At 44.0% G+C, this 12,011-nt stretch overlaps 1 protein-coding gene across 1 annotated transcript in view; it reads right to left on the bottom strand.

The window, feature by feature from the left end:
- The window catches only part of SSU72 (SSU72 homolog, RNA polymerase II CTD phosphatase), a 106,549-nt gene that overhangs the window by 73,122 nt on the left and 21,416 nt on the right, over positions 1-12,011 (bottom strand). The gene's annotated exons all lie outside the window — the stretch shown is intronic.

Genomic DNA, 12,011 nt, shown 5'->3' with positions numbered 1-12,011 from the left:
CACATATTCTCCTCTATAGAGAGGTGGATGTCATCGGAGATGTGTCTGCTGACCCCCGTTTGTCATCCGATCCGACAAGATCCTCTTAAAATAGACGGAAGGCGTTATGTATACAATTCTAGTGTGTACCCAGCTTACCAGTCTAGATCCTACCCTGTGCAAATAAGATTTAGGCACACCCCCTCAAGCAAGTGAGCCACGTGAGTCTTGATTTACATATGCACCTACCTGCCCAAATTTTGGTTAAATAATCGTGCACATTCAGCTGCAGCATGTAACAATGTCCCATCCCATATATTTTGTAATTTTTGTTCACTATTAGGGACTTGGCACCACTGTTTTAGGTTGGTCTGGTTAGGACAATCAAGCCTTTAAAGCCCCGTACACACGTACCGATTGTCGGCCGTAAATATTCGGCCGACGACCGATCGGCCGATTGTAGGCTTGTTAGTACGATGCTTCCGACAGCGCACTTTCGGCCGAACAGAATCTGTCGTGCAGGCATTAAAATTTTTGTTGGCCAACACCAGAACGGCCGATTGTTCGCCAGTCAGTACAGATTTCGGCCGACAGACAGCAGATTAGCAAGACTGGGCATGCTCAGAAAAGAAAAAAAGACAAGGAAAGTTAACCATCACATGACATCACTTCTGCAGTCGGCTGTTGGCCGAAAAAATTTGTGCGCAGTCTTTTGCAGTTTTCAACAGACACGACAGCCCTGGACAAAAGACGGCCGATCAGTACGTGTGTACGGGGCTTAACAATGAGTTTTGTCAAAAAGGGTATCCTGAACTGGGCCAATTCAATTATATACGCCATTAGGGCTCCCACACCTTGCGATTTGTTGGGGTTGTCAATACAAAGTTAATGGTACCCCAATCGCAGGTGGCAAATAGTGCGTTTGCATGTATTGGATCGCAAAGTACAAAAACGATCATGCAATCCAGTTTAGTACAACGCCAAAAAAGGCGCAATGCACTTCTTTGGTGCCATTTTAGTCCATTCAAAAATAGGCTCAAATTGCACCACAATAATTGCATATTGCACAGGATATGCGCTGCAGTTTCTATGCGATTCACATGCAGTATACAGTGTGAACTTAGCCTAAAGTACATCACAAGCCGTATTTGTAGAAATTTGCACTTGGTACAACATATGTCCATGCAGCTACAACTCCTGCCTGCAAAAGAAAGAGCCAGCTAAATTCAGTATCATCCCAAAATCATTAGGACAAAGCCCATCAACTGTCTGCAAAGAAGATTTTGTAGCTGCAAACATTACTTTTTCATCACCATAAGGTGAAATACAGCTCCACCCTGACCTAGAATTAAAGAAGTGTGGGACTGGAAACACACAGACCTAGATGACTGCACCAGTCCCCAACTGGCTCTAAGACTGAGAACCGAGTGATCACATGACTGCTGATCGCTCTGTTCTCGGTCTTTAGTGAGTAGCGAGTGATGACCGTCAGTCAATGGCTCTCTGCTCCTCCAGCTCTCACTGGAGCATATGGCTATGGAGGGTCTGCAAATAAGAATAGATGACCCGACATCACAAATCATTGCTAAAATCCCATCCCCCCCCCCCATGAGTTCAAAACAAGACATTAGCAGGGCATCAGCACAGACAGCAAGGTTGACATGTTTCACATCTGAAACACCTTAATCATAACTGGCGAAAGAAAATTGATTTTTTAGCCATGATTTGAGGGGTGTGGTGATCCACTCTTATTTGCTGTATCTCAGGCATGATCCGGACCTGGAGTAGTACATTCTTCCTTTTCAGGCTGTGCAGGGGGCAGAAGCAGCTGCCAGTATGGCATCAGGGCAGATCCCGCAGAGCATGGACCGCCTAATGTCATCTGACAGCAGGCTTTAGCTTGCTGTTGGCTGAATCTGGGTCACAGGAGTGCAGAAATAAGTGTACTCCTTTGACCCAGAAGTAAGGCCATAAAAAGCTTTTGGGTCTGTTACATGTACTTGTAGATTTAAATACATTAATAAATTGAAGCCAAACTCCAGCTAACACATGATAAGCAGTTACAGCAAGAGGTTATATACAAAATAAAAGCGGATCATTGTAAGCACCCCTGTCAGTGTTAAATTGTTTGTCTCAACCCTTTAACTGCTACATCTGCAGGAATATCAACAAACTAGAGGCTTAAAATGTATTTGGAGTAACTGCACAAACATAGGGGTTACACAAGAGCAGAACAGAACAGTTTGGGAGACTCCTACTCCAGCACATACCAAACTACAGAAAAGTGGAGATTTAACCTACCTTGCTGAGCAAAAAATCAGATACATTAAGAACCAAGCATGCAATTCAAACCTACATGAAAATAGTTATAACAAAAAATAAAAACACACAGGCAACTTTGCACAGGTGTAACCCTCCCCCACCCCTCTCCACAAAAAATAAAGAATAAAAAAGGACCACTCTTGCTTATTCGCGCCCCCCCCCCCCCCCATTTTTGCCCAAGTTAATTGACAGGGACCCCCCTATGAAGCCTCCCAGGATATGCAGGTCACATACATTTCTATACAGCGGCCAGAGGAGGGTGAACCTCACAGCATGTCATCAGGGAGCCAGCTGCCTGAACCAGAATCCCAATGATTTCAGAGGGAAGAAGACAGCACAGGACCCGGTCTGTGTCGCTGGGTGGATAATTAGGTTTATTCTGCATAAAAGAGAACTTCACTTCCTTTTGTCCCCCAGGCAAATATTCCAGTATTGGTTTATACAAGGTCATCACCTGACTACAGACCGTATCTTACACAGAAGGCGCTCATTAAAGTGATGTTCCACCCAAAAGGTGGAACTTCAACTTTAAGCACTCCTTACCCCCTTACATGCCACATTTGGCATGTCATTTTTTATTTTTATTTTTTTATGGGGGTGGCGGGTACCTAGTTGACCGGTACCCTCTCCCACTTTCGCTCGGGACACCTAGGCAACTCGCGTGCGCCCCTGGCTGTGAGGCTGCAAGCGGTCACAGCACGGTGCCCACACTTGTGATGCCAGAGCCGGGGAGAGGCGAGGGAGAAGAGCGAGGCTTTGAGCGGCCGCATCGCTGGATCGTGGGACAGGTAAGTATGTTTATTAACAGTCAGCAGTTACACATTTTGTAGTTGCTGAGTGAACTTAAAAACGACTGGAACTCCACTTTAACTAGCTGAAATTGTCAATCAGCTTGATGATATTCACTTTGGCCGGTCATACACTAAGCGTATTTTTCTTTCCTGCACCCACAGGTTGCAAACAAAACAATTTTGCTTGATCTCCTCCCCCCCCCCCCCCCCCCCCCCCATCAACACAGACAGTGTTGATGCAGTAATCCCTCCTGCCAAGCTATTGGGCCTTCCCCACCGGGGAAAAAAAACTGCACTACATAAAAAATAAAAAAAAGTGGTGGACTGAACATTTTGGGTGGCCAACAATGAATGTGCTGCACATAAAAATGAGAGATAAGAACTCCAACTGAAATTTTAAATAAATCCTTGTAACCAATCTGATCAATAATACAGTGACAGTGAGTGCTTTCCCTGTAACTGCACATAGATTGGCATAGCATTAAAAGTCAAAAGTGTGGCTTTGAAAAAAAAAAAATTATACTCATCTAGGTGGGTGCAGCATCTGTAGTGGGAACTGAGTGATCAAACACCACTGACTGCTCAATTCTCTTCCTCTGCTCTGAGCGGAGAGCCATTACTGTAAATCACGGGCTTTTTGCGCTCCTATCCTCTGGAGGAGTTGGGAGGGACTAACTCAGGCTCTCAGCAGCAAGCAAAGAGGCTGAGCCAGGTGCCGATCCAGGCTTCTGGGTGGAACAGGATATTTCCAGAGCCTGGATCAGCTCTGTGAAGTCAGCCAATAGACTTTAGTTTATGGCTGAAAATGGATCACAGGACTGCACAATGAACTGCGCTCCTGTGATCCACAGAAGTATAGCCAAAAAAGTTTGGGCTAGACTGCTCCTTTATTGTGTGGCAAAGATGGATGCTGTGACATTCATACAGCCAGAGTAGGAGCCCCGTCCCACCTGTGCATCTTGTAGAGCACCCATTTCACATGTTGGCAAGTTATGCATAGCCCAAACTTTTTTTTCCAGTAATGGGAAGGTTTAGAACCCCTGCTGGGTTTTAATGGTTTTCTTTGTCAAAGCTAGATCGATACACCTTCTAGATTTGTTCCAGGGGCCAAGGACATTGAGAGGTTTTTAAACTATCTACTACCCAAAACCCCTCTATCTGTGCTGGATATCATTGCCACCAAGAAAATAAATAAGGTGAAATCCAAAATTCTTTGAGTTGTCCCCAGAAGAAATTGGCACCTGTTCTGAGACAAACTAAAAAGGGAAATCCTGATACAATTGACAAATCAGCTTGGGGTGCCAACTCTAGGGATCCCTGGGCAGTTAAGAGTCCTATTAAAAGCCAGCAGCTACAGTATACCTAATTATATACCCATCAGGAATTTAGAATTGGCACAGAGCATACATTCTATAGCACCTCCAATTTCCCTCATTTAAACCCATTTTTTTCCAAACAGCAGCAACGGTATTTGTAACTGCGGACCAAAAAAAAAAAAAAAAAAAAAAAAAAAAAGTTTTTTTTTTTTTCTCCCCCTCAGACTGGAACTCCACTTTAAGTTGAATTTGTATGTAAATTGGAACAGGTATATTTTGTAAGTGTAGCTCCAGACAAAATATTTCTTCTTTGGATAGCATAGGGAAGGGTTAACTGGCAATGCAGTGATGTGGGGTTACTGACAGGTCCGCCGGACAGTAGGTGTCAGCATGCGGTGAACAGCAAGATTGCCACCCAGCTGTTTACAGGACCAGCGTGACATCACGCTGCCTCCATTCTTAAGTAGGAGTCATATGCAAGTCGGATGTTTGTAACTGTACATACACTTTTAGGTCTCTTTTACATGGCTGTACAGGGCCCACCATACACTGCCCAGGTTAGATTTTTGCAGCAGGTAAGGACAGATTTTTTCCATTTAGCTGCGGACAGAAGACTGTACAAATCAATGGCAAGCTGACATTATCTGCAGCTGTTTGCAAGTACTCATACAAGAAGTGATTACATGCTGTTATAGACAGATGAACAGTCCTATACACAGGCAGTCTGTGTCCAGGGCCACTTATGCCCCTAACCAATCACTCCATACTGGATTTTCCATTAAGCCCCAGTTCACACCTGAGCATTTTGTAGTTTCTCTATGTTTGACACGCTCAACATGCAAAATCACATGGTTTGTAATTGTGCTCAGTCACTTGTAGGGTGGCATCCTGTGCTCATAGTACATAAGATATTTCAGGGGTGTTCAACCTGCGGCCCAAGATGGCTATGAATGTGTCCCAACACAAAATCATGAACTTACTTCATGTTACATTTCGAATTTATTGTAAAAATGCATTCACACTTAGCGAGCACATGCAGCCAAAGAAAAAGTTGACAGTGCCTCTTTACTGGACTTTTAGAAGTTTTATCTTCCCAAAGAAAAATCTTCCACTCTGCACAATCACACCTTATTTATATGTCATCAGTTTTCGGCAGCACCTACGTTTCTATGCAACTATTTCCAAGGATGAAGTACAGAAAAGGGCAAAATTAGAACAAAAAAAACGAATGAGCACCTCCTTGAGAGGTCACTGAGAATTGCTACAACATTTATCCAACCAGATATTGATGCATTAATTTATCAAACACCCTGTCAAATAGCGCACCAGTTTTATGTTGCCTTCTTTATTCCTCAGACGGGTACATGATCTATATCAGTGATCACTTGTGATCTGTCTGATTTTTTCTGCTCATCAACTATCCTTAAGGCTGGGTTCACATAGGACATACGAATGCAATTGGCTCCCAATGGAGCGGATTCACACGTGTCCAGGGTGGCCGCGGTGCGAATTCCAAAAGGGTGCGTTTTTGGGTCCGGTTAAGGTGCGAATTAAGGCAAAAATTCAGACCTGAATCGCACCAGACCCCAGGCTCAAAAACTAAATGTGTGGCCCGAGACAATTCCTCTTCGTCCAATGTGGCCCAAGAAGGTCAAAAAGTTGGACGCCCTTGCACAAGAGTGAGGCAAGCTTAGACAAGGCATAGATTAGGCGATTTTCTTCCCTGCAACCAAAAATTGCTTAATTAGCCATTAACAGTCAGTGTTGATGGGGGAATACCTCCCGCAAGCTATTGTCTTTCCTGTGGTTGGGGGGGGGGGGGTCATGGGGAGCTGTCCCTGCCAGGAGAACACAATTATTGCTAGCGGCTACAGACACTGTCAATGATAGCATGCTAGAAACCTGACATGCTGGTAGTTCCCAAGTTGATCCATCAATTGACTTGGGTACAATCAGCCTGCCCATACATGGATTGAATCTCTGCCAGGCCCCGCTGAACCAGCCAAGATTTGAAATATTTATGGCCGGCTTTAAAGCTGAAGTTGTGACCTGCTAAGCAAACTATGTTCTGGAAATTGTAGGAATGGTGCTTTATTTTACACATACACTGACATTTGTTACTGAAATCTAGTATTACATTACAAACTGAGAAAAAAAGATTCCCAATACAAAAACTTCATTGACTGCCAAGTAGAACATGGGTCCCACTGTGAGAAGGCTTAATTATTTAGAGTGGTTGTAAACTTCAGACAAGAAATCTGAACAAAGCATATCCTTCAATAGCAGGCATCTCCAAACTTTTAAACAAAGGGCAAGTTTATTGCGCTTCAGACTATGGGGGCTGGACTGTGACCATCAGGAGTAGAAAATGTCCTGGTATCAGTGGGAGTAAACCATGTCCCATCTTTGGTATCAATAAGAGCAAATGTGCCCCATCGCTGATTTCATTGGGAGGCATTGTGCCCTTATCAATACTGTAATTTGGCTCCATTGTTGTCATTGGAAGGAACTGTGCCACATCAATGATATCATTAGGTCCCATTGTTGTGTCATTGGGAAGAATTGTGCCCCTTCATTGGTGTCAGTGGATGAAATGGTGCCCCAAGGGCCAGATAAATGCAAGCAAATTGCCGCATCTTCCCCCTGGACCAGTTTGAAGACCACTGCCCTAGAGTTTGTAAACATTTCTGCTGAGAGAAAAGCTGAAATTGTGAAAATAAATGTTCTTTTCCAAATGCTACAAGGATAACAAAAACACATCCTTGCATGCCAGAGGTGCCCCAAAGACAAAATGACTTTTAGGGGCCATTCACACCACATGCAGTGTGTTTGGAGACCCCTAGGGGGTTGATTTAAGCACTTGCCGACCAGCCACCGCACACATACTGCGGCAGGTCGGCTCTATTGTGTTAAAAACTACGTACATGTACGTTTTGTGCAATAGCCAGTGGAGGCGCGCTGATTGGTCAGAGGGGGAGACAATCAGTGGACACAGTGTCAGCCGGCCACCCGCGATCGCTCCACAGTCACAGATGACCACAGGCGTCCTGTGTTCCTGCTATTCAGGAACACAGATCTCTACGCTCATCTAGTGAGTCCACCCCACACAAAGCATCCCTTAGGGCAGTGATGGCAAACCTTGGCACCCCAGATGTTTTGGTACTACATTTCCCACTACACTGAAGCGTGCATAAGCATTAAGGGAAATTTAGTTCCAAAACATCTTCGCCACCACTGCCCTAGGAACACACTTAACCCTGTCATCGCCCCTGCTGTTAACCCCTTCCCTGCCAGTGTTATGAGTCACTGGTCCCCTCAAAAGTGTCAATTAGGTGTCCGATCTGTCTGCAAAAAAAAAAAAAAAAAGCCATAAATCTATCCCCTAGTTTGTAGACGCAGAATACATAGTGGCCTTTTATTTGGCTCTGTTTTATAGCAGAAAGTAAATTTTTTTTATTTTTCCCCCTTGAGTGCCGGTTCACACTTATGCGATGCGGGAAGGCTGCGAATTCGCAGCCTGTTCCCGCATCGCACACGCACCCCCAGCAGTTCACACTGCCATATGCGATACGCTGGGGGTGTCAATGTAATCTTAACGACACCCCCAGTTTGATCGCATATCGCAGTGCGATCGTGCAGTTCGCACAGGATCGGATAAGTGTGAACCGCTGTGCGATCCGATCCTGATGCGGCTGCAAAAATGCCTCCTGTGCGTGTTTGCTGCGGGTGCGATGCGAATTTAGCCATACAAACTGTATGGCTAAACTCGCACCGCACAGCCGATGGCATGTAATGTCGGAGCAGTACGCTCCGATATTACATGCGAACCCGGCACTCGCACAAGTGTGAACCGGCACTAAATTGTTCCACTTTGTTTATAGCGCAAAAAAATAAATAAATAAAAAAAAAAAAAACTGCAGGGGTTATCAAATACCACTAAAAGAAATCTCTATTTGTGGGAAGAAAAAACATCAATTTTATTTGGTTACAGCTTTGCACGACTGCGCAATTGTCAGTTAACGCAGTTCCGTATCGCAAAAATGGTCTGGTCATGGGGGGGAACAAACACACACAAAAAGAGCTTTGTTTCCAGGCCCATCTCTAGTGTTTCTAAACAAAGCAGTCAGTCAGAAGCAAAGAGCGAGTCAAAGAAACCACGCAGATATATTTTTCATGCTATGCTCAAGTCTACAGGGTAAGGTGCAAGACGTACAGGTATGTTAGGTCTCAGACATGTCCATTGTGTCACTCTCTCCAGAAGAACAGCACCATCTTTTTAAAGCATCATTCGGAGTCACCATCTACTTCCTAAACAATATGTAACCTGTCCAGCTATATCCTAGTCTGTCCCCTTTTATTCAATCCATGAAACCATTTCTCTTCAGGCAAGCCTATCCAACTCATCCCAACACAGTTACTAACTTTTGTATCACTTGCCTCTTCGTTTGAAATTGTAGGCTCTCGCAAGCATGGCCCTCATAACCCTGGTCTTGAACTGTATTGCAACTGTACTGTCTCCGTTTATTTTGTAAATCAGTGCACAATGTCCTGGCACTTATAAGCATTTAAAGAGGAAGTAAACCCTCCTCTGCAAGTTGTACCTATAGGTAAGCCTATGATAAGGCTTACCTATAGGTACTGTAAATATCTCCTAAACATATACCGTTTAGGAGATATTTACCTTACATTCAGCCAGTGACGTCACTGGTGCATGCGCTCTGAAGGAACGGCCGCTCGTGCCGTTCCTTCAGAGTCCCGTGACCATCGGTGTGCGTGGGAGTGACGTCACCGTGGCTCTGGCCAATCAGATGGCCGGATGCCGCCCGTCAGAGGTAAGCGGGCGGCACGGTGGGGGCTCATTCTAAGGTAAGTATTTCATAATGAGCTAGTATGCGATGCATACTAGCTCATTATGTGTTTCTCTTGCAGGGTGGAAAAAAAAAAAGTGGGTTTACAACCTCTTTAAAAACATTCAATGAGAATCTGGACTGTGTACGCATGGTCTCACAGTTTAGCCCCCTGTTGCTGCCTCTACTAGTGTCTTGGTGCAAAGTTAAGCCGGTCATAGATGATATGATTCCCTTTCCTGCAAAAGCAGGCTGCAGAAAAGAAAATATCTCTTGATTTCCCCAACACAGTCAGTGTTGATGGGGGAATCCCTCCCGTGGAGCTAGTGTTCTCCCAGCAGGGACAGCACGGACAACACTGACAGTGTTGATGGGGGAAATCAAGAGGTTTTCTGAAAGAAAATCGTGTCATCTACGGCCGGAAAACAGTGATTGCTTGCAGCTATAGCTGACGGCAATAAATCGCATCCTAAAAATCCAAAATGCTGGTTGTTCCAATAGGGATCCAACTTTTATTCCTTTCAAACAGTCTATGGCCAGCTTAACCATGTACAGTCTGCACTAAGGTCCTCCTCTGCTTCCACAGAACACAAATGTGACATGGCACTTTGCTTAAAGTTTACAGGAAGAGCAGATTGAAGAAACGCTCCCTCCTGCCTGGTGCAGTGTATTTTTATTAACAAAATATAACCGCGCTAGTGAAAAATTAAGTAAAGCAGCAGCTTCCATTTAGATGGCACCAAATAAATTATATATAAGCTGCGCTAAAATAAATGAACCATGCAAGTGAAATTGCACAAATACAATAAAGTGACAAATAGTGAACAACATACAATTAGAATGACCAACTAATAACCAATAAATTAATCAATATATAAATGGATAGTCCAAAAAGTCCCAAAGTGACAAATGTGCAGAAATTATAATGCTATACGGTGTCCAATGCCAGTGCTCAATCCGCCACCAACTGTGGATCTGCTTACCAGAAGCCAGATTGAGGGAGGCTTATCAATCACCAGACAGATGAATCAGAGAGACAGGGCTTGAATGGACCACCAGAACCTGGATATCCGCAATAAAAATTTTATGGATGGAATATGTCACCTAGTGCCAGCTCTTGGCCTCAGAATCCATGGATAGGTATCAGCCATTATGAAAAAGAACATACGAGGCTCCATAGTGCATACCATTAAACTAAATTTATTTAAAAAAACGATGAGACTTACATAAAACAGAGTATAAGCATAAAACACAAGAGTATAAGCATAAAAACAAAGCTGCCGGACTGCTTTAGAGCCGCCCGTCCTGGGTTCAACGTAGGTGACGTCAGCATGCCGTGACCAAACGCGTTTGGTCACAACTGACGTCCTCCTGGGGTACCATTATGCTTTGCCATGTAACCAGGTGCAGTAACTATAGTTCAATACAATGGATGTTTGTTACATTACTTTTGTGGGCTGTCACAGGGGCCAAGGGTACATGTCGAGCCGGGTTGCAGCATGTATGCAAGTGCCGACGATCCGTACAGTACAGGTGCTTCCTCTTAAGAAATGGCCTGACCGGTTCACTGGAATGCACAAACAGTGCAGAGCGCCAATAGTGGCCACGCTGTGCTTTCCAGGCACTGGCTTAATGACACACAGAAATGTAATTTTTGGTAAGTACATCACCACTGCTCGGCAATAGTGCAGGAAGCCGAATAAACGTCGGTTGCAGTGGACCACGCACGTCACTTCCTGCTGTGAAGCAGCCACATGCACGGAGCAAAATAACTACATTATAGGCTGTCTTAAGACCTCTCAAGGGGCTTACCAAACACGCTAGGCTGGGTTCACATATGGATGCATTTTTAACTGCATCCAATTCCTATAACATGTGAATGTGACCAGCTTTGGGTAGTTTCGAAAAGGGTCCTGTGTGTGTTTTTTTTTCTGTTAAAAAAAAAAAAACAGTGAACAGAAACGCACCAGACTCCGGACAGCAAACCGCAGCCATTTATACATGTGAACCCTATCATAAAGTGCAGTATTTCACATGCTAATATGCATTGCATTAAGGGAGCCAATGCATTTTGAGTGGACCGTCAATGCACTAAACTAGACTTGGGATGCTCTGCACTACATGAGTGTTGGTATTTTTCAAGGTGTGGTGGAGTGCCATTCAAAACTGAACGCTCTGCAATGTGCTGCCAATCATGTGTTACCAGGCATTGTGGCAACATGCTTTTTATCATGCATTTCCCAACACATCAGCATGAAACTTTAAAGATAAAAATGTACATTTATTGTTGCTGTATATTATGGCATACCCATCGATTGTGGTGTGCCATGAAAATTTGTCCCCTTTAAGTTGCAGATCTTTTTGAAGAAATCAATTTGGCTTTTCAAAAACTTGAGGCAGAGCGCATCAGATATGACTCGCCATCTGTAAGATCCCTTGGGTAGTAATTGGATCTGAAAAAAAGACTGCTAGAAGGAAAAAAACAATTCCTTAAGACCTAAAAAGGCTGATACCTAAAAAAGGGATCCCTGTTGTTCCAAAGTAAGCAGAGAATGAAATTCAGAATGTGGAAGTGGAAGCTTTAACTCTGGAGCCATCAGCTTAATAATTGCGATAAGACAGCCATGGAGCTTACATCTTTATTAAAAAAAAAAAAAAAAAAAAAAAAAAAACAACACTTCCATATTTCTACTCACAGGTTCATGTAAAGGAAACTCGCATGAAAAACAAAAAGAATCGATATTCTTAAAACACCA

This window comes from Pelophylax lessonae, assembly GCF_965119305.1.
Source record: "Pelophylax lessonae genome assembly, chromosome: 12".
In the NCBI taxonomy this organism is placed as follows: Eukaryota; Metazoa; Chordata; class Amphibia; order Anura; family Ranidae; genus Pelophylax; species Pelophylax lessonae.
The sequence above is the reverse complement of the archived record's forward strand: the minus strand, read 5'-3'. Positions and strand labels throughout refer to the sequence as shown.